This window comes from Pseudophryne corroboree, chromosome 7, assembly GCF_028390025.1.
Source record: "Pseudophryne corroboree isolate aPseCor3 chromosome 7, aPseCor3.hap2, whole genome shotgun sequence".
In the NCBI taxonomy this organism is placed as follows: Eukaryota; Metazoa; Chordata; class Amphibia; order Anura; family Myobatrachidae; genus Pseudophryne; species Pseudophryne corroboree.
The window spans coordinates 143,097,532-143,115,996 of NC_086450.1; the positions used below are offsets into that span (position 1 = coordinate 143,097,532).

Sequence of the window (18,465 nt, forward strand, 5' to 3'; positions counted from 1 at the left end):
GCAGGAAGTGCAGAAATCGACCCAGTTGAAATTCTTTTGTGGGGCCTTCCTGGCCTCACCCACGCAACATATTTTCACCACATGTGGTGATAACGTTGTGCGGTCACCTCCTTCCTGGCTTTGACCAGGGTAGGTATGACCTCTTCCGGAATGCCTTTTCCCTTAGGATCCGGCGTTCAACCGCCATGTCGTCAAACGCAGCCGCGGTAAGTCTTGGAACAGACAAGGTCCCTGCTGGAGCAGGTCCTTTCTTAGAGGCAAATGTCACGGTTCCTCTTGGAACAGACATGGTTCTTGCTGAAAGCAAATTCCATCTTAGCTCCCGAGGCTATTAGTCCTCTGTGAGCATCTCTTGAAGTTCCGGGTACCAAGTCCCTCTTGGCCAATCCGGAGCCACAAGTATAGTTCTTACTCCTCTACGTCTTATAATTCTCAATACCTTGGTTATGAGAAGCAGAGGAGGGAACACATACACCGACTGTTACACCCACGGTGTTACCAGGACGTCCACAGCTATTGCCTGAAGGTCTCGTGACCTGGCGCAATACCTGTCCCGTTTTTTGTTCGGGCGGGACTCCCTCATGTCCACCTTTGGTCTTTCCCAAAGGTTCACACTCATGCGGAAAACTTCCCGATGAAGTTCCCACTTTCCCGGGTGGAGGTCGTGCCTGCTGAGGAAGTCTGCTTCCCAGTCGTCCACTCCCGGAATGAACACTGCTGACAGTGCTATCACATGATTTTCCGCCTAGCGAAAATCCTTGCAGTTTTGACCACTGCCCTCCTGCTTCTTGTGCCGCCCTTTCTGTTTACGTGGGCGACTGCCGTGATGTTATCCCACTGGATCAATACCGGCTGACCTTGAAGCAGAGGCCTTGCTAAGCTTAGAGCATTATAAATTTGCTCTTAGCTCCAGTATATTTATGTGGAGAGAATTCTCCAGACTTGATCACACTCCCTGGAAATTTTTTCCCTGTGTGACTGCTCCCCAGCCTCTCAGGCTGGCCTCCGTGGTCACCAGCATCCAATCCTGAATGCTGAATCTGCGGCCCTCTAGAAGATGAGCCCTCTGTAAACACCACAGGAGAGACACCCTTGTCCTTGGATATAGGGTTATCCGCTGATGCATCTGAAGATGCGATCCGGACCATTTGTCCAGCAGATCCCACTGAAGAGCTCTTGCGTGAAATCTGCCGAATGGAAGCGCTTCGTAATAAGCCACCATTTTTACCAGGACTCTTGTGCAATGATGCACTGACACTTTTCCTGGTTTTAGGAGGATCCCGATTAGCTCGGATAACTCCCTGGCTTTCTCCTCTGGGAGAAACACCTTTTCCTGGACTGTGTCCAGTCCCTAGGACCAGCAGACATGTCGTTGGAACAACTGCGGTTTTGGAATATTTAGAATCCACCCGTGCTGTCGTAGAACTACTTGAGATAGTGCTACTCCGACCTCCAACTGTTCTCTGGACCTTGTTCTTATCAGGAGGTCGTCCATTTTCTTTGAAGACGAATCCTCATTTCGGTCATTACCTTGGTAAGGACCCGGGGTGCCTTGGACAATCCAACGGCATCGTCTGAAACTGATAGTGACAGTTCTGTACCACGAACCTGAGGTACCCTTGGTGAGAAAAGCAAATTTTTGGGACATGGAGGTAAGCATCCCTGATGTCCCGGGACACCATATAGTCCCCTTGTGCTATCACTGCTCTGAGTGACTCCATCTGGATTTGAACCCTTGTAAGTGTTCAAATTTTTCAGATTTAGAATCGGTCTCACCTAGCCTTCTGGCTTCAGTACCACCATATAGTGTGGAACAATACCCCTTTCCTTTTGTAGGAGGGGTAATTTTATTATCACCTGCTGGGAATACAGCTTGTGAATTATTTTCAATACTGCCTCCCTGTCGGAGGGAGACATTGGTACAGCAGACTACAGGAAACTGCGAGGGGGGAAACGCCTCGACATTCCAATCTGTACCCCTTGGATACTACTTGTAGGATCCAGGGGTCCTGTACGGTCCCAGCGTCATGCTGAGAACTTAGTAGAAGCGGCGGAGGGCTTCTGTTCCTGGGAATGGGCTGCCTGCTGCAGTCTTCTTCCCTTTCCTCTATCCCTGGGCAGATATGACTCTTATAGGGACGAAAAGACTGAGGCTGAAAAGACGGTGTCTTTTTCTGCAGAGATGTGACTTAGGGTAAAAAACGGTGGATTTTCCAGCAGTTGCCGTGGCCACCAGGTCCCATGGACCGACCCCAAATAACTCCTCCCCTTTATACGGCAATACATCTTTGTGCCGTTTGGAATCTGCATCACCTGACCACTGTCGTGTCCATAAACATTTCTTGCAGAATATGGACATCGCATTTACTCTTGATGCCAGAGTGTAAATATCCCTCTGCGCATCTCGCATATACAGAAATGCATCCTTTAAATGCTCTATAGTCAATAAAATACTGTCCCTGTCAAGGGTATCAATATTTTTAGTCAGGGAATCCGACCAAGCCACCTCAGGTCTGCACATCCAGGCTGAGGCGATCGCTGGTCACAGTATAACACCAGCATGTGTGTGTAAACTTTTTAGGATATTTTTCAGCCTCCTATCAGCTGGCTCCTTAAGTACGGCCCTATCTGTATATGGTACCGCTACTTGTTCTGATAAGCGTGTGAGCGCCTTATCCACCCTGAGGGGTGTTTCCCAACGCGCCTTAACTTCTGGCGGGAAAAGGTATACCGCCAATAATTTTCTATCGGGGGAAACCCACGCATCATCACACACTTCATTTAATTTATCTGATTCAGGAAAAACTACAGGTAGTTCTTTCACCTCACACATAATACCCTTTTTTGTGGTACTTGGAGTATCAGAAATATGTAACACCTCCTTCATTGCCCTTAACGTGTGGCCCTAAAGGAAAATACGTTTGTTTCTTCACCGTCGACACTGAAATCAGTGTCCATGTCTGGGTCTGTGTCGACCGACTGAGGTAAATGAGCATTTTACAGCCCCTGACGGTGTTTGAGACGCCTGGACAGATACTAATTTGTTCGCCGGCCCTCTCATGTCGTCAACCGGCTTGCAGCGTGTTGACATTATCACGTAATTCCATAAATAAGGCATCCATTCCGGTGTCGACTCCCTAGAGAGTGACATCACCATTACAGGCAATTTGCTCCGCCTCCTCACCAACATTTTCCTCATACATGTCGACACACACGTACCGACATACAGCACACACATAGGGAATGCTCTGATAGAGGACAGGACCCACTAGCCCTTTGGGGAGACAGAGGGAGAGTTTGCCAGCACACACCAAAATGCTATAATTATACAGGGACAACCTTTATATAAGTGTTCCTCCCTTATAGCATTTAATATACATTTATATCGCCAAATCAGTGCCCCCCCTCTCTGTTTTAACCCTGTTTCTGTAGTGCAGTGCAGGGGAGAGCATGGGAGCCTTCCCCTCAGCCTTTCTGTGAGGGAAAATGGCGCTGTGTGCTGAGGAGAATAGGCCCCGCCCCCTTTTCGGCGGGCTTCTTCTCCGGAGATTGTGATATCTGGCAGGGGTTAAATACATCCATATAGCCTCAAGGGCTATATGTGATGTATTTTTCGCCATACAGGTATTCTACATTGCTGCCAGGGCGCCCCCCCCCGCGCCCTGCACCCTCCGTGACCGCTGTGTGAAGTGTGCTGACAGACAATGGCGCACAGCTGCAGTGCTGTGCGCTACCTGAGGAAGACTGAAAGTCTTCTGCCGCCTGGTTCCGGACCTCTTCAATTTTCAGCATCTGCAAGGGGGGTCGGCGGCGCGGCTCCGGGACGAACCCCAGGGCGAGACCTGTGTTCCGACTCCCTCTGGAGCTAATGGTGTCCAGTAGCCTAAGAATCCAATCCATCCTGCACGCAGGTGAGTTGAAAATCTCTCCCCTAAGTCCCTCGATGCAGTGAGCCTGTTGCCAGCAGGACTCACTGAAAATAAAGAACCTAAAAACTTTTTCTAAGTAACTCTTTAAGAGAGCCACCTAGATTGCACCCTACTCGGACGGGCACAAAAACCTAACTGAGGCTTGGAGGAGGGTCATAGGGGGAGGAGCCAGTACACACCATGTGATCCTAAAAGCTTGCTTTTGTGCCCTGTCTCCTGCGGAGCCGCTATTCCCCATGGTCCTGACGGAGTCCCCAGCATCCACTAGGACGTTAGAGAAAATGTATATTTAAAATGAGGCCTTCTTTAGTCCCTGGTAGATAAAAGTGGCAAAATTCCCTTACACGTATTTGTATCTTTTGCTGGTTATAAAATGAACAACTTTCCTTCTATAACTGTGAACAGAACTTCAGAACTTACTGCATGGTCTTATGTTTTTATATACAGGGAAAGTACATGTAGTACCTGTAAGGTGTATCACACACCAGCCTGGTTCTCTGCAAGGATGTAGGTGCAGTACTGTATGTTCATATTCATTTCATAGCATCCAGGGCACTATATGAGACAACTCTCCCTAAGTCCTCAGACCCATTTAGCACTTAATACATTTGGACTTTTTATTATAACAAATTTATGTATAAAATACCTATGGACCTACATAGCACCCAAATACCATAGTTCATCTTTTGCCAACATACTGTATCCTCCTTTACGATTACTGTACTAATAATTTGCAGAACATGATAATATTAACCTATCCATAGAATACTACACACATCATACATATACCAGTATAATTTAGGCTTAGTACATATGTCCCTATATAATAGGCTGAGCAATCAGAAATAACTATCCCCATTCCCTTACATCTTACTCTTCACAATGATTAAGTGAACCCTTTTCCTGCAGATACAACCTTGCAGGAACTATAATGTTTTATGACTGTTCCTCGTGCTTCTACAACCGATCCTATATACTGTGGGAACAAAATCTGAAAATCAGTCACCACGTACAACAAAAATAATTAGCAAAATAAGTATAGGTTTTGCTATTTTTTTGTGGTACTGAAATTTTAAGGAAAGAGATAAAAAAAATAATTTTAGTAATACTGTATAATAATAACAACTGGCAAACTATACAATACAGAATACAGAATAGACTGTCATTCTTAACGTTAACATAAATTAGCATACACATATTTTTAATACTGTCCAGCACACTTTCACTTAACTATGCTTTCAAAACACATAGACAAGTGTGAAGTCTTCACCTGTCTGACCATACTGAGCTGAACGTATGCCATAACTCAGGTCATACAATGGGGTATATTCAATTGTTTGAAAAGTCAGTTCGGTGTCTGTTTTTTTCCTATTTAATAGACAGGAAAAAATAGACACCCAACCGACTTTTCAAACATTTGAATTCCCCCCACTATGTCTCTTACATATTCTCTGAGCAGCTTCTGCTTGATAAATTGACCCTCTAGTCGTCAACGCTGGAGGAGCCCAGCACAGGCCAATCCAGAAGGCAGGGGCGATTTTGATTTTTCCCTCATGTCTTTGAGTCAACATAGACAATACAATCTCAAATTCTGTATAACAAAGCAACCCATGTTCCAATGTCAGAATAATTTCTGTTGTAGAACCTTTATAAAATATTTGCATTCCATCAGAATTGTGAGTAGCAAAATGAACGGGGAATAAAAAAAACAACAACTCTAATCTGCATAAGTGAAATATAAATTTAAGCAATAATATACGTGTGCAGCAATTAAACGCGCTATACTTTAAGAAATATTTGCCTTAAACATGCCATGTATTGCAAATCAGAATTTTCATCATTAAACCTCCTATTGTAAATCTCCCTAATGCTGCACATGAAATCTGCCTGCTGTTTGTCTATGCATATTTATATTAATATGAGGAACAATTGCAAAATATATATTTCTTTTTCTGGCTTACATTTAAAAATATTGATTCATTAGCAATTTCTCTAAGGAGCTGCCTGCCACCTGAATTGCTATTGATCCCAGCTTTGAACTCTTTCATAGTCAATAACCACCCAGCAGAGACCTGTTTTATCCTATAATTTGCTTATGTATTTTGAAGTGGCATTTTACAAATTGTTTATCACTGAAATTTTCACCTAATTTTGTGAATTTTGCAGTGATTTAGACTAGTTTAAAAAAAAATCAATATCATGCTGATGTCTTGATAAACTGTTTAATGGGATACTTAACATGAAGTATAAAATTAGTAATATTGTTACATACATGTATGTACTTGTATGTTTTATTACTTTATACAGCTTTAATGCATATTGTTTATTCAAAGTGAAAATTGAACACACTGTATTATATATTGGAACAAAAAAGGGAACATGTTTAAATTTAAGAAACTATACACTGTGTCACCTTGTACTAATGTCGCATCTGTGAATAAATATATATATATATGTATATATATATTCACAGATGTTGTACTGATGCTTAATGCTGAGCTGTTAATCCTTTACGTGAGTTTTTATTATCAGTAAATATTTGATATCATTTACTCATACTTGCGCCTGCCATTGTGTTATTTTTACATGGTTTCGATTGAGCTGCTGGTTTGAGCTCTAAACGGAGGAAGCTGCAGGATACATCTGTTTTGGGACAGAAATGGACTACTCACTGCAAAGAGTGTGAGACTAACTTGAATATGAATGTGCAGCTTCTCTGAACTAATATATATTATATATATATATACACACACACACACACACACATATATATATATATATATTATATATATATATATATACACACACACACACACACACACATATATATATATATATTATATATATATATTTATATTCTGCATCTATCTATATATGTTCAGTTTTACAAAATGTAGCAAGTATACTGTATATAATTTTATAATTTCTTAAAATTTCAGTATCAGTTTTCCAGTGTGGAAAAGAAAATGTAAATATTACAATACATTTTCAGTGTTTTATATAACAATTCGATTATAAGCTTGTTTTAATGCATTTCTATACAGTATACACATAAAAATGAATAAATAAAATCATCATTTTTTATGTAATAGGAAAAAGTAGAGCATGCCACATTTTTGTGAAAATATCCCTGACTGTAATCTGCACAATATTCCATATTATATATATGTCATTTCAAAGTAGCACAGGGAGCCTACAGTGTCAAATCTGCATGACAGATTGAGGTGAAATCTGGGAAGGGTGTGTGTATGGAGAAACAGTTTTGACTAAGTCAGACACCCTATAGAATTTATCCTGCAGGCTGCAAGAAACTAGTTTAATCACACATAGCGGAAGGGTAGAACATGGATAATTGTCTCTTAATTTATCTATCTTGTTTGGCTGAATTTTCAGAGTTTTATTTTAAGGAGGTGAGCTTACACAAAATCAACATTGCCACCTAGTGGTTATATATGGTACAACCCAGCTGTTAGTAGAAATGTAGATAGTAAACATTAAAGTGTGCCTTGTTCACATTCAAAGTGAGCACTTCCTAACAGAAAACATCTGGAAGGATAAAAATGAACAGGTGTTCTGCTTTTTGCATTCTAAATTAACATAAGATAGTTGAGTATAAAACTGAGTACATTACTGAGTGCTAGAGCTAAATGAAGAAATGAATATACATAATCTGTATTTTTATTTCAACAGCACACTGCATAATAAGGGGGAATTAACTAATGCAAGAAAAAAAAGTTATAATCAACAGTATAGAAATAGTATATGCTTACAGACCAGGCCTTAAAAACCAAACATTATTTTCCATTCCTTTAAAAGATATTTAAAAAATATATATAGTACTGAACATTTCATAAAGGCACATCAATGTCCTTACAGTGTGTTTGGTGGAAAAATGTACATGTTTAATGTTGTGGTAGTATAACGATAATATAATTGAGCCTGGAAGTTTCTTAAACTATAAATATTTAAAACTAAAAAAGTAATATTTATACAGAGCAAGCGGCAATTTGGTGTATTGTATCAATATTTCTAAGTATATCAACTGCCCCTCGTTACTCAGTGATGTCACTGCTTACTAGTGAATTGATAGGCTGTACTCAGGTTTTCACCAGTCAGTAAGAAAAAACAGAGGTTAATAAAAAGTTGACATCCTCCTGACACCACTGTTATGAGGCTGTGATAGTTTATAAAGCTATTACCACACCAAAATACTGTAAAAGCTCCTTCTCCTGTTGACACTACCAAAACCGTAGAATAACATAATAATGTATCATTAACAAGTTATGTCGGTCAGTGCTTTGTTTATAAGCCTATCAGTAACATGTTTTATAAGATCTAGTACTTTCACGTGTCTAAAGTCTCATTACAGTGGTTTGCATTATATAATTAAGAAGTGAGAATATAGGGAAAATGTTCTAATGGAGATATTTTCATAACATTTTATAAAATTGTTTTACGGGAACTCTCTTTATGAATGGAATCATGATTTGTGGTTTTCAAAAGTACAGTTGCTATGGCAGCACTCAAAATGGGCATAAGGGCAAATTGGCCATGATTTGGGCAGATCACAAGAGGATTTGGATAAATGTGGGACATGGCCTAAATTACCCCAAATGTACAAGTATATATGGATTGCTATATATGGGTGGATTTTATGAGGACCTCCCATCTAGCAATGTTGCTGGCAATGGCAGCAAAATTGGCATGACACAGTATATATACACAGTGTATATATATATATATATATATATATATATATATATCTCACCCCCAAAACGAATAATACAATGAAAATATAATTTCATTTTTGCTCATAAAAACATTCTGCCTAAGTGGTAAAAGGCTGGACCTGTCTGATATGCCCAATTACACCTATAGCTAACCCGTAAGTAGATCTTGTCGCTTAGCCCTTGATCGGCAGGATGTAATGGAGTCCAAGATCGCCGTAGGTGTGGGTTGCTGGATGATCTCAGATGTTTTTTAAAGGGAAAATTACCTACAGGTCATAGTTTTGCCTTGTAAGTGTTTGCCCCTTTAATAAAAAAAATCTGAGAAAAGATTTAATATTGAAAAAAAAAAAGTCAGAGATTGGCCAGCATCCCGCACTTACAGCGATCTTGGGCTCCATTACATCCCGCCGCAAATGTCCATGTGTGTTAAGCTTTACAGAGCAACCTTATATTATGCCTGCTGTTCTAATCCAGACAAAGGGGGAGATTTATCAGAACTTGTAAAAAGAGAATGTGGAGATTCTAGCAATCATTTTATAAAATGTACATGTCAAATTTAGCTAGAATAGTTTTTTAAAACATACAGTAATTTATTATAGAACTGTATATGCAGCCAGGGCCATAACTAGGCGTGTGCCAGAGGTGCCTGGCACACAGCGCATCTGCACTGGGGGCGCAGTACCGCCGGCAACACTGTAGTTACGTGCCGCAATGTGTTTCCACATTGTACAGCTGGTAAGCGCTGTACGACTCCCGCAGTCTGTGCTACTCTTTGTGCCATCCCTCTATCGCCTGACCATCCCATCCCCCCTCCCCCCAGTGGAGGTTACAGTGAGCTGCAGGCAGCAATGCCCAATCCCTCCCCAGCAGACGGCCCTGATCACCTCCTCCCCTGCGCGGTGAACTGCTGCGCAGGCAGCAATGCCCGATCCCTCCCAAACAGCCGTCCGTGATCCCCCCTCCCTCCTCCCCCACTCGGTGAGCCACAGCATGGGCAGCAATGCCCGATACCTCCTCAGCAGCCGGCCCTGATCACCTCCTCCCCCGCTCAGTGAGCTGCCACGCGAGCAGCAATGCCCGGTCCCTCCCAAACAGCCATCCCTGATCACCCCCTCCCTCCTCCCCCGCTCAGTGAGCCATGTCGCGGGCAGCAATGCCAGATCCCTCCCCAGCAGCCGGCCCTAATTACCAGCTTCCTCCTCCTCCGTACAGTGAGCCATCGCGGGCAGCAGTGCTCAATCCTGCAATCCGCCTTTACCATACAGCCTGAGCATCCCACAGATTTCAGTTCAGCCTGAAAGGCGATGCAGCTGCTATGTAGCCTGGACTGTTTACAGGTCCCGCCACTCTCCTGCACCCAGACACCTGTGGTGTCTTCCAGCGCTGGTCCTTAAGCCCCGCCAGCTATCCACGGAGCTCAGTGCTTCATGCTGCAGAGTTCACACTACATGAGCATGGAATCTCGGATTTCCTTCCCTGTAGATGACCTGCACCTGCCCTGCCACCTTCTCAGGACCTAGGTGAGTGCCCTGCCATAATGAGTAAAAAGGGGACTCTGCCTGCCGTAATGTGTAAAAGGGGACACAGCCTGCCATAATGTGTAAAAAGGGGAATCTGCCTGGCGTAATGTGTAAATAGGGGACTCTGCCTGGCGTAATGTGTAAAAAGGGGAATCTGCCTGGCGTAATGTGTAAATAGGTGACTCTGCCTGGCGTAATATGTAAAAAAGGGGAATCTTCCTGCCGTAATGTGTAAAAAGGGGACTCTGCTGACTTAATGTGTAAAATGGGGACTCTGTCTGGTGTAATGTGTAAAAAGGGGACTGTGCCTGGCGTAATGTGTAAAAAGGGGACTGTGCCTGGCGTAATATGTAAAAGGGGGACTCTGCCTGCCGTACTGTGTAAATGGGGACTCTGCCTGCCGTAATGTGTAAAAGGTGATCTACTTGGTGTAATGTGTGTAAGTGGTGCTACTGTGTGGTGTAATTTGAATAATAGAGACTACTGTGCAGCGTAATATGAATTGGTATTATTTTGTGGCCAGTCCCCTTCCCAATAAAGGCACACCCCTATATTTTTGACGGCGCGCACTGGCCCTATTCTAAATATGGGGTGGGGGGACGCCGATACTGTTTCTTGCACACAGCACTAAAATGTCTAGTTACGGCACTGTATGCAGCATACAGAGATCATGCGAATACAATACAAGACAAATAATAATGCATGTGTACAAACTAATCGAACATCAACAGAACCAAAATGATATGACCATACAAGAAAAGTGATAATTAGTTGATCACACACAGTTCAACTAGACGGAAAGACAGTACAGCTTGTAAACTTTGTATATTATGCAAGAAAATTGTTTTAAAAGGGAGGGCAATCTAACTTCAAGGTCTCCAAATTATACCAAGAAGTCAAATGAATTGCAGCGCAGTGAGTATCCTTCCTATTTGCGGATAGGGTATGTATAAAAGGTAACCATATACTTAAGAATTCCTCCACTTTGCTCTCTTTATTAATGGAAGTTTCAACCAATCCAACAAGTGAAACAAGTGTTCCGATCTAGGCATAAGCAAAGCCAGATAAAAAGAGGGTCATTATGACCTGATCGCTCGATGAAGTTTATTGCTGCGCAGTGATCAGGTCAAACTGTGCATGCACCGGTACCGCAGTGCGCCGGCGCATTGCTGACAGCCGACGTCTGTCGTTGCCTAGTGATTGCCTCTGCCCGATTGACAGGCAGAGGCGGTCACTGAGCGGGAGGGGGGCGGCACGGTGGCGCTTGCCCGCCATTTTGTGGGCGCAGTCCGGCCAACGCAGGTGTGGCCGGACCATGAAGAAGACTCCGAGAAATAGAATTATCGGTAAGTAAATTCTTATTTTCTCTATCGTCCTAGTGGATGCTGGGGTTCCTGAAAGGACCATGGGGATTATACCAAAGCTCCCAAACGGGCGGGAGAGTGCGGATGACTCTGCAGCACCGAATGAGAGAACTCCAGGTCCTCCTAAATAGCCGCTCGGCAAAGTTGTAAAGCCGAGACCCCTCGGGCAGCCGCCCAAGATGAGCCCACCTTCCTTGTGGAATGGGCATTTACATATTTTGGCTGTGGCAGGCCTGCCACAGAATGTGCAAGCTGAATTGTATTACACATCCAACTAGCAATAATCTGCTTAGAAGCAAGAGCACCCAGTTTGTTGGGTGCATACAGGATAACAGCAAGTCAGTTTTCCTGACTCCAGCCGTCCTGGAACCTATACTTTCAGGGCCCTGACAACATCCAGCAACTTGGAGTCCTCCAAGTCCCTAGTAGGCGCAAGGCACCACAATAAGCTGGTTCAGGTGAAACACTGACACCACCTTAGGGAGAGAACTGGGGACGAGTCCGCAGCTCTGCCCTGTCCGAATGGACAAATAGATATGGGCTTTTTTGAGAAAAAAACCCACCAATTTGACACTCGCCTGGCCCAGGCCAGAGCCAAGAGCATGGTCACTTTTCATGTGAGATGCTTCAAATCCACAGATTTGACTGGTTTTAAACCAATGTGATTTGAGGAATCCCAGAACTACGTTGAGATCCCACAGTGCCACTGGAGGCACAAAAGGGGGTTGTATATGCAATACTCCCTTGACAAACTTCTGGACTTCAGGAACTGAAGCCAATTCTTTCTGGAAGAAAATCGACAGGGCCGAAATTTGAACCTTAATGGGCCCCAATTTGAGGCCCATAGACACTCCTGTTTGCAGGAAATGCAGGAATCGACCGAGTTGAAATTTCTTCGTGGGGCCTTCCTGGCCTCACACCACGCAACATATTTTCGCCACATGTGGTGATAATGTTGTGCGGTCACCTCCTTCCTGGCTTTGACCAGGGTAGGAATGACCTCTTCCGGAATGCTTTTTTCCCTTAGGATCCGGCGTTCCACCGCCATGCCGTCAAACGCAGCTGCGGTAAGTCTTGGAACAGACATGGTACTTGCTGAAGCAAGTCCCTTCTTAGCGGCAGAGGCCATAAGTCCTCTGTGAGCATCTCTTGAAGTTCCGGGTACCAAGTCCTTCTTGGCCAATCCGGAGCCATGAGTATAGTTCTTACTCCTCTACGTCTTATAATTCTCAGTACCTTAGGTATGAGAAGCAGAGGAGGGAACACATACACTGACTGGTACACCCACGGTGTTACCAGAACGTCCACAGCTATTGCCTGAGGGTCTCTTGACCTGGCGTAATACCTGTCCCGTTTTTTGTTCAGACGGGACGCCATCATGTCCACCTTTGGTATTTCCCAACGGTTCACAATCATGTGGAAAAACTTCCCGATGAAGTTTCCACTCTCCCGGGTGGAGGTCGTGCCTGCTGAGGAAGTCTGCTTCCCAGTTTCCACTCCCGGAATGAAACACTGCTGACAGTGCTATCACATGATTTTCCACCCAGCGAAAAGTCCTTGCAGTTTTTGCCATTGCCCTCCTGCTTCTTGTGCCGCCCTGTCTGTTTACGTGGGCGACTGCCGTGATGTTTTTCCCACTGGATCAATACCGGCTGACCTTGAAACAGAGGTCTTGCTAAGCTTAGAGCATTATAAATTTACCCTTAGCTCCAGTATATTTATGTGGAGAAAAGTCTCCAGACTTGATCACACTCCCTGGAAATTTTTTCCTTGTGTGACTGCTCCCCAGCCTCTCGGGCTGGCCTCCGTGGTCAGCAGCATCCAATCCTGAATGCCGAATATGCGGCCCTCTAGAAGATGAGCACTCTGTAACCACCACAGGAGAGACACCCTTGTCCTTGGATATAGGGTTATCCGCTGATGCATCTGAAGATGCGATCCGGACCATTTGTCCAGCAGATCCCACTGAAAAGTTCTTGCGTGAAATCTGCCGAATGGAATTGCTTCGTAGGAAGCCACCATTTTTACCAGGACCCTTGTGCAATGATGCACTGACACTTTTCCTGGTTTTAGGAGGTTCTTGACTAGCTCGGATAACTCCCTGGCTTTCTCTTCCGGGAGAAACACCTTTTTCTGGACTGTGTCCAGAATCATCCCTAGGCACAGCAGACGTGTCGTCAGGATCAGCTGCGATTTTGGAATATTTAGAATCCATCCGTGCTGTTGTAGCAGTATCCGAGATAGTGCTACTCCGACCTCCAACTGTTCCCTGGACTTTGCCCTTATCAGGAGATCGTCCAAGTAAGGGGTAATTAAGACGCCTTTTCTTCGAAGAAGAATCATCATTTCGGCCATTACCTTGGTAAAGACCCGGGGTGCCGTGGACAATCCAAACGGCAGCGTCTGAAACTGACAGTGACAGTTCTATACCACGAACCTGAGGTACCCTTAGTGAGAAGGGCAAATTTGGGACATGGAGGTAAGCATCCCTGATGTCCCGGGACACTATATAGTCCCCTTCTTCCTGGTTCGTTATCACTGCTCTGAGTGACTCCATCTTGATTTGAACCTTTGTAAGTGTTCAAATTTTTTTAGATTTAGAATAGGTCTCACCTAGCCTTCTGGCTTCAGTACCACAATATAGTGTGGAATAATACCCCTTTCCTTGTTGTAGGAGGGGTAATTTGATTATCACCTGCTGGGAATACAGCTTGTGAATTTTTTCCCATACTGCCTCCTTGTCGGAGGGATACCTTGGTGAAGCAGACTTCAGGAGCCTGCGAGGGGGAAACGTTTCGACATTCCAATCTGTACCCCTGGGATACTACTTGTAGGATCCAGGGGTCCTGTACGGTCCCAGCGTCATGCTGAGAGCTTGGCAGAAGCGGTGGAAGGCTTCTGTTCCTGGGAATGGGCTGCCTGCTGCAGTCTTCTTCCCATTTCCTCTATCCCTGGGCAAATATGACTCTTATAGGGACGAAAGGACTGAGGCTGAAAAGACGGTGTCTTTTTCTGCAGAGATGTGACTTAGGGTAAAAACGGTGGATTTTCCAGCAGTTGCCGTGGCCACCAGGTCCGATGGACCGACCCCAAATAACTCCTCTTCCTTTATACGGCAATACACCTTTGTGCCGTTTGGAATCTGCATCACCTGACGTCGTGTCCATAAACATCTTCTGGCAGATATGGACATCGCACTTACTCTTGATGCCAGAGTGCAAATATCCCTCTGTGCATCTCGCATATATAGAAATGCATCCTTTAAATGCTCTATAGTCAATAAAATACTGTCCCTGTCAAGGGTATCAATATTTTTAGTCAGGGAATCCGACCAAGCCACCCCAGCTCTGCACATCCAGGCTGAGGCGATCGCTGGTCGCAGTATAACACCAGTATGTGTGTATATACTTTTATATGATATTTTCCAGCCTCCTGTCAGCTGGCTCCTTGAGGACGGCCCTATCTATAGACGGTACCGCCACTTGTTTTGATAAGCGTGTGAGCGCCTTATCCACCCTAAGGGGTGTTTCCCAACGCGCCCTAACTTCTGGCGGGAAAGGGTATACCGCCAATAATTTTCTATCGGGGGGAACCCACGCATCATCACACACTTCATTTAATTTATCTGATTCAGGAAAAACTACAGGTAGTTTTTTCACATCCCACATAATACCCTCTTTTGTGGTACTTGTAGTATCAGAAATATGTAACACCTCCTTCATTGCCCTTAACGTGTGGCCCTAATAAGGAATACGTTTGTTTATTCACCGTCGACACTGGATTCAGTGTCCGTGTCTGTGTCGACCGACTAAGGTAAACGGGCGTTTTAAAACCCCTGACGGTGTTTTTGAGACGTCTGGACCGGTACTAATTGTTTGTCGGCCGTCTCATGTCGTCAACCGACCTTGCAGCGTGTTGACATTATCACGTAATTCCCTAAATAAGCCATCCATTCCGGTGTCGACTCCCTAGAGAGTGACATCACCATTACAGGCAATTGCTCCGCCTCCTCACCAACATCGTCCTCATACATGTCGACACACACGTACCGACACACAGCACACACACAGGGAATGCTCTGATAGAGGACAGGACCCACTAGCCCTTTGGAGAGACAGAGGGAGAGTTTGCCAGCACACACCAAAAAACGCTATAATTATATAGGGACAACCTTATATAAGTGTTTTCCCTTATAGCATCTTTTTATATATTTCTAACGCCAAATTAGTGCCCCCCCTCTCTGTTTTAACCCTGTTTCTGTAGTGCAGTGCAGGGGAGAGCCTGGGAGCCTTCCCTCCAGCCTTTCTGTGAGGGAAAATGGCGCTGTGTGCTGAGGAGATAGGCCCCGCCCCTTTTTCGGCGGGCTCGTCTCCCGCTCTTCAACGGATTCTGGCAGGGGTTAAATATCTCCATATAGCCCCCGGAGGCTATATGTGAGGTATTTTTTGCCAAAAAATAGGTTTACATTGCCTCCCAGGGCGCCCCCCTCCCAGCGCCCTGCACCCTCAGTGACTGCCGTGTGAAGTGTGCTGAGAGCAATGGCGCACAGCTGCAGTGCTGTGCGCTACCTTAAGAAGACTGAGGAGTCTTCTGCCGCCGATTCTGGACCTTCTTCTCTTTTCAGCATCTGCAAGGGGGCCGGCGGCGAGGCTCCGGTGACCATCCAGGCTGTACCTGTGATCGTCCCTCTGGAGCTAATGTCCAGTAGCCAAAGAAGCCAATCCATCCTGCACGCAGGTGAGTTCACTTCTTCTCCCCTAAGTCCCTCGTTGCAGTGATCCTGTTGCCAGCAGGACTCACTGTAAAATAAAAAACCTAAGCTAAACTTTTCTAAGCAGCTCTTTAGGAGAGCCACCTAGATTGCACCCTTCTCGGCCGGGCACAAAAATCTAACTGAGGCTTGGAGGAGGGTCATAGGGGGAGGAGCCAGTGCACACCACCTGATCCTAAAGCTTTACTTTTCGTGCCCTGTCTCCTGCGGAGCCGCTATTCCCCATGGTCCTTTCAGGAACCCCAGCATCCACTAGGACGATAGAGAAATGGGGATACCTGCCTACCGTACTGTGTAAAATGGGGATACCTGCCTACCGTACTGTGTAAAATGGGGATACCTGCCTACCGCACTTTGTAAAATGGGGACACCTGCCTGCCACGCTGTGTAAAATGGGGACACCTGTCTGCCGCGCTGTGTAAAATGGGGACACCTGCCTGTCACGCTGTGTAATATGGGGACACTTGCCTGCTGTAATGTGTAAAAAGGGGACTTTTTTTATTTTTATTTTTTTTCCCCTGTGGTGGGTGTGATGATATCAGACGAGGCTGCGCGCACTTTAATGAGACCACACCCATTTTAATCAGGCCACACACCCTTGTCAGGAGCGCGCGCGCCTTCGGCGCGCGCATGCTTTTTCTTTTTACGGCTATATTGGGGGGGCGCATTTTGAAATCTCGCACTGGGAGCCAAATTGTCTAGAAACGGCCCTGCTCCTGTGAGTGGGTGCTTCTCATGTGCTAGACATGCCCCCAAAGAGGGGTGGCCATGCCCCCAGCATGCTGTGGTCACACCCCTGTGCGGGGGCACAGGAAGTTGTTGTGCTGGGGCCCTGGATTTCTCTTTGCAGCCCTGCCTGTCACAGTCACAGACTCAACTGACTACACTGCAGCATCTGGCGGCCAGGCACTGTTAGACTGCTATCAGTGGAGTGCCAATGCATGATGCGGATTGGTGGATCACAGTTGTATGTTGTATCTACATACTGATAGTAGAGATATGGAGTGTGTGTGTGTGTGTGTGTGTGTGTGTGTGTGTGTGTGTGTGTGTGTGTGTCATGCAATACATGATGTTGTTATCTTACTGACCATTTCCCTAGTATTGGTTTCAGCTGTGTGTAAATGCTAATTATTATTATTCTGATAGATGCCGTGTAGCCTCACTTCACTACTAACACTGTATGCTACTTCCATGGCTCACATTTCAACATTGTTAGTTCTGCATTTATTTGTCCTTTTGTTTATATAATGTGATCATTTAACATTACCAGCTTTGTTATATGAGGCAGCTTATATAATCAATATAGCTAAAAGGCTGTTTAAGCACTTGTGAGTTGGAGAGAAAAAGAAATACAACATGAGACTGGCACCTGTAGGGAAGAATGTATGGGTCAAAAATAATGCTCTTTTTTGCAAACATGTGTAGGATGTGATGTTCAGCTTATTGTAAATCCCGGGTGGTGTGAAACACTTTTCCTGCCTTACCCTAGTATTGCATATTCCAGTTCTCTGTAAGCAAGCTCCTGGCATTCTCCCAGTGCGTCTGGCCGCCTTTAGCCATTAACGATGATGTCATTCTGCTCCCGGAAGTGCAGCACACGTGTCCCCAGCGGTCAGGCTTCCAACATGTTTTGTACCTCCTTCCTGCTGAAAGACTATTTCATTGAAAGATACATATATATGGACAGCAAAATAGTCAAGTGCATTAATATTGTTAGGAATGTTACACATAAAAAAATTAGAAGTTACAGTAATGAATACAAATTTTGTTATTTAAATGGTAGACATGGAGAAATATCCATATTTACATTTAGCAATTAAATTAAAATAAATGCTTTCACACTGAATGAACCATTTAATGTTAAATTACCTTTGCAAAGTAGTGTAACAACTGCAAGACCATAGAACATCTTACAAGCTAATATTTTATCTAACTTATACTGTATATGTATCACCTAATAAGACACGGCATGTGAGGGCACCAAAAATTATAGCTATACTGTACCTCAAATTGTTTATAATTATCATAGGTGTGTGGTGTCAGTTCATTGTCTTATATGCAATGAGTTGGTGTAAAACAGTTTTTATGTTTTGAAACATTTTGGATATGGAAGGGTCTGTCTTATATCCAATGTTACACTCATGCTTATGG

General features: G+C 44.5%; 1 long non-coding RNA gene across 1 annotated transcript in view; it reads right to left on the minus strand.

The window, feature by feature from the left end:
* Positions 1–17,950, minus strand: part of LOC134943464 (uncharacterized) — a 181,259-nt gene extending 163,309 nt beyond the window's left edge. The window contains exon 1 of the long non-coding RNA XR_010181553.1: positions 17,799–17,950. This is a non-coding gene — a long non-coding RNA (uncharacterized LOC134943464). The remainder of the gene's footprint in view (positions 1–17,798) is intronic.
* Positions 17,951–18,465: the final 515 nt, after the last annotated feature.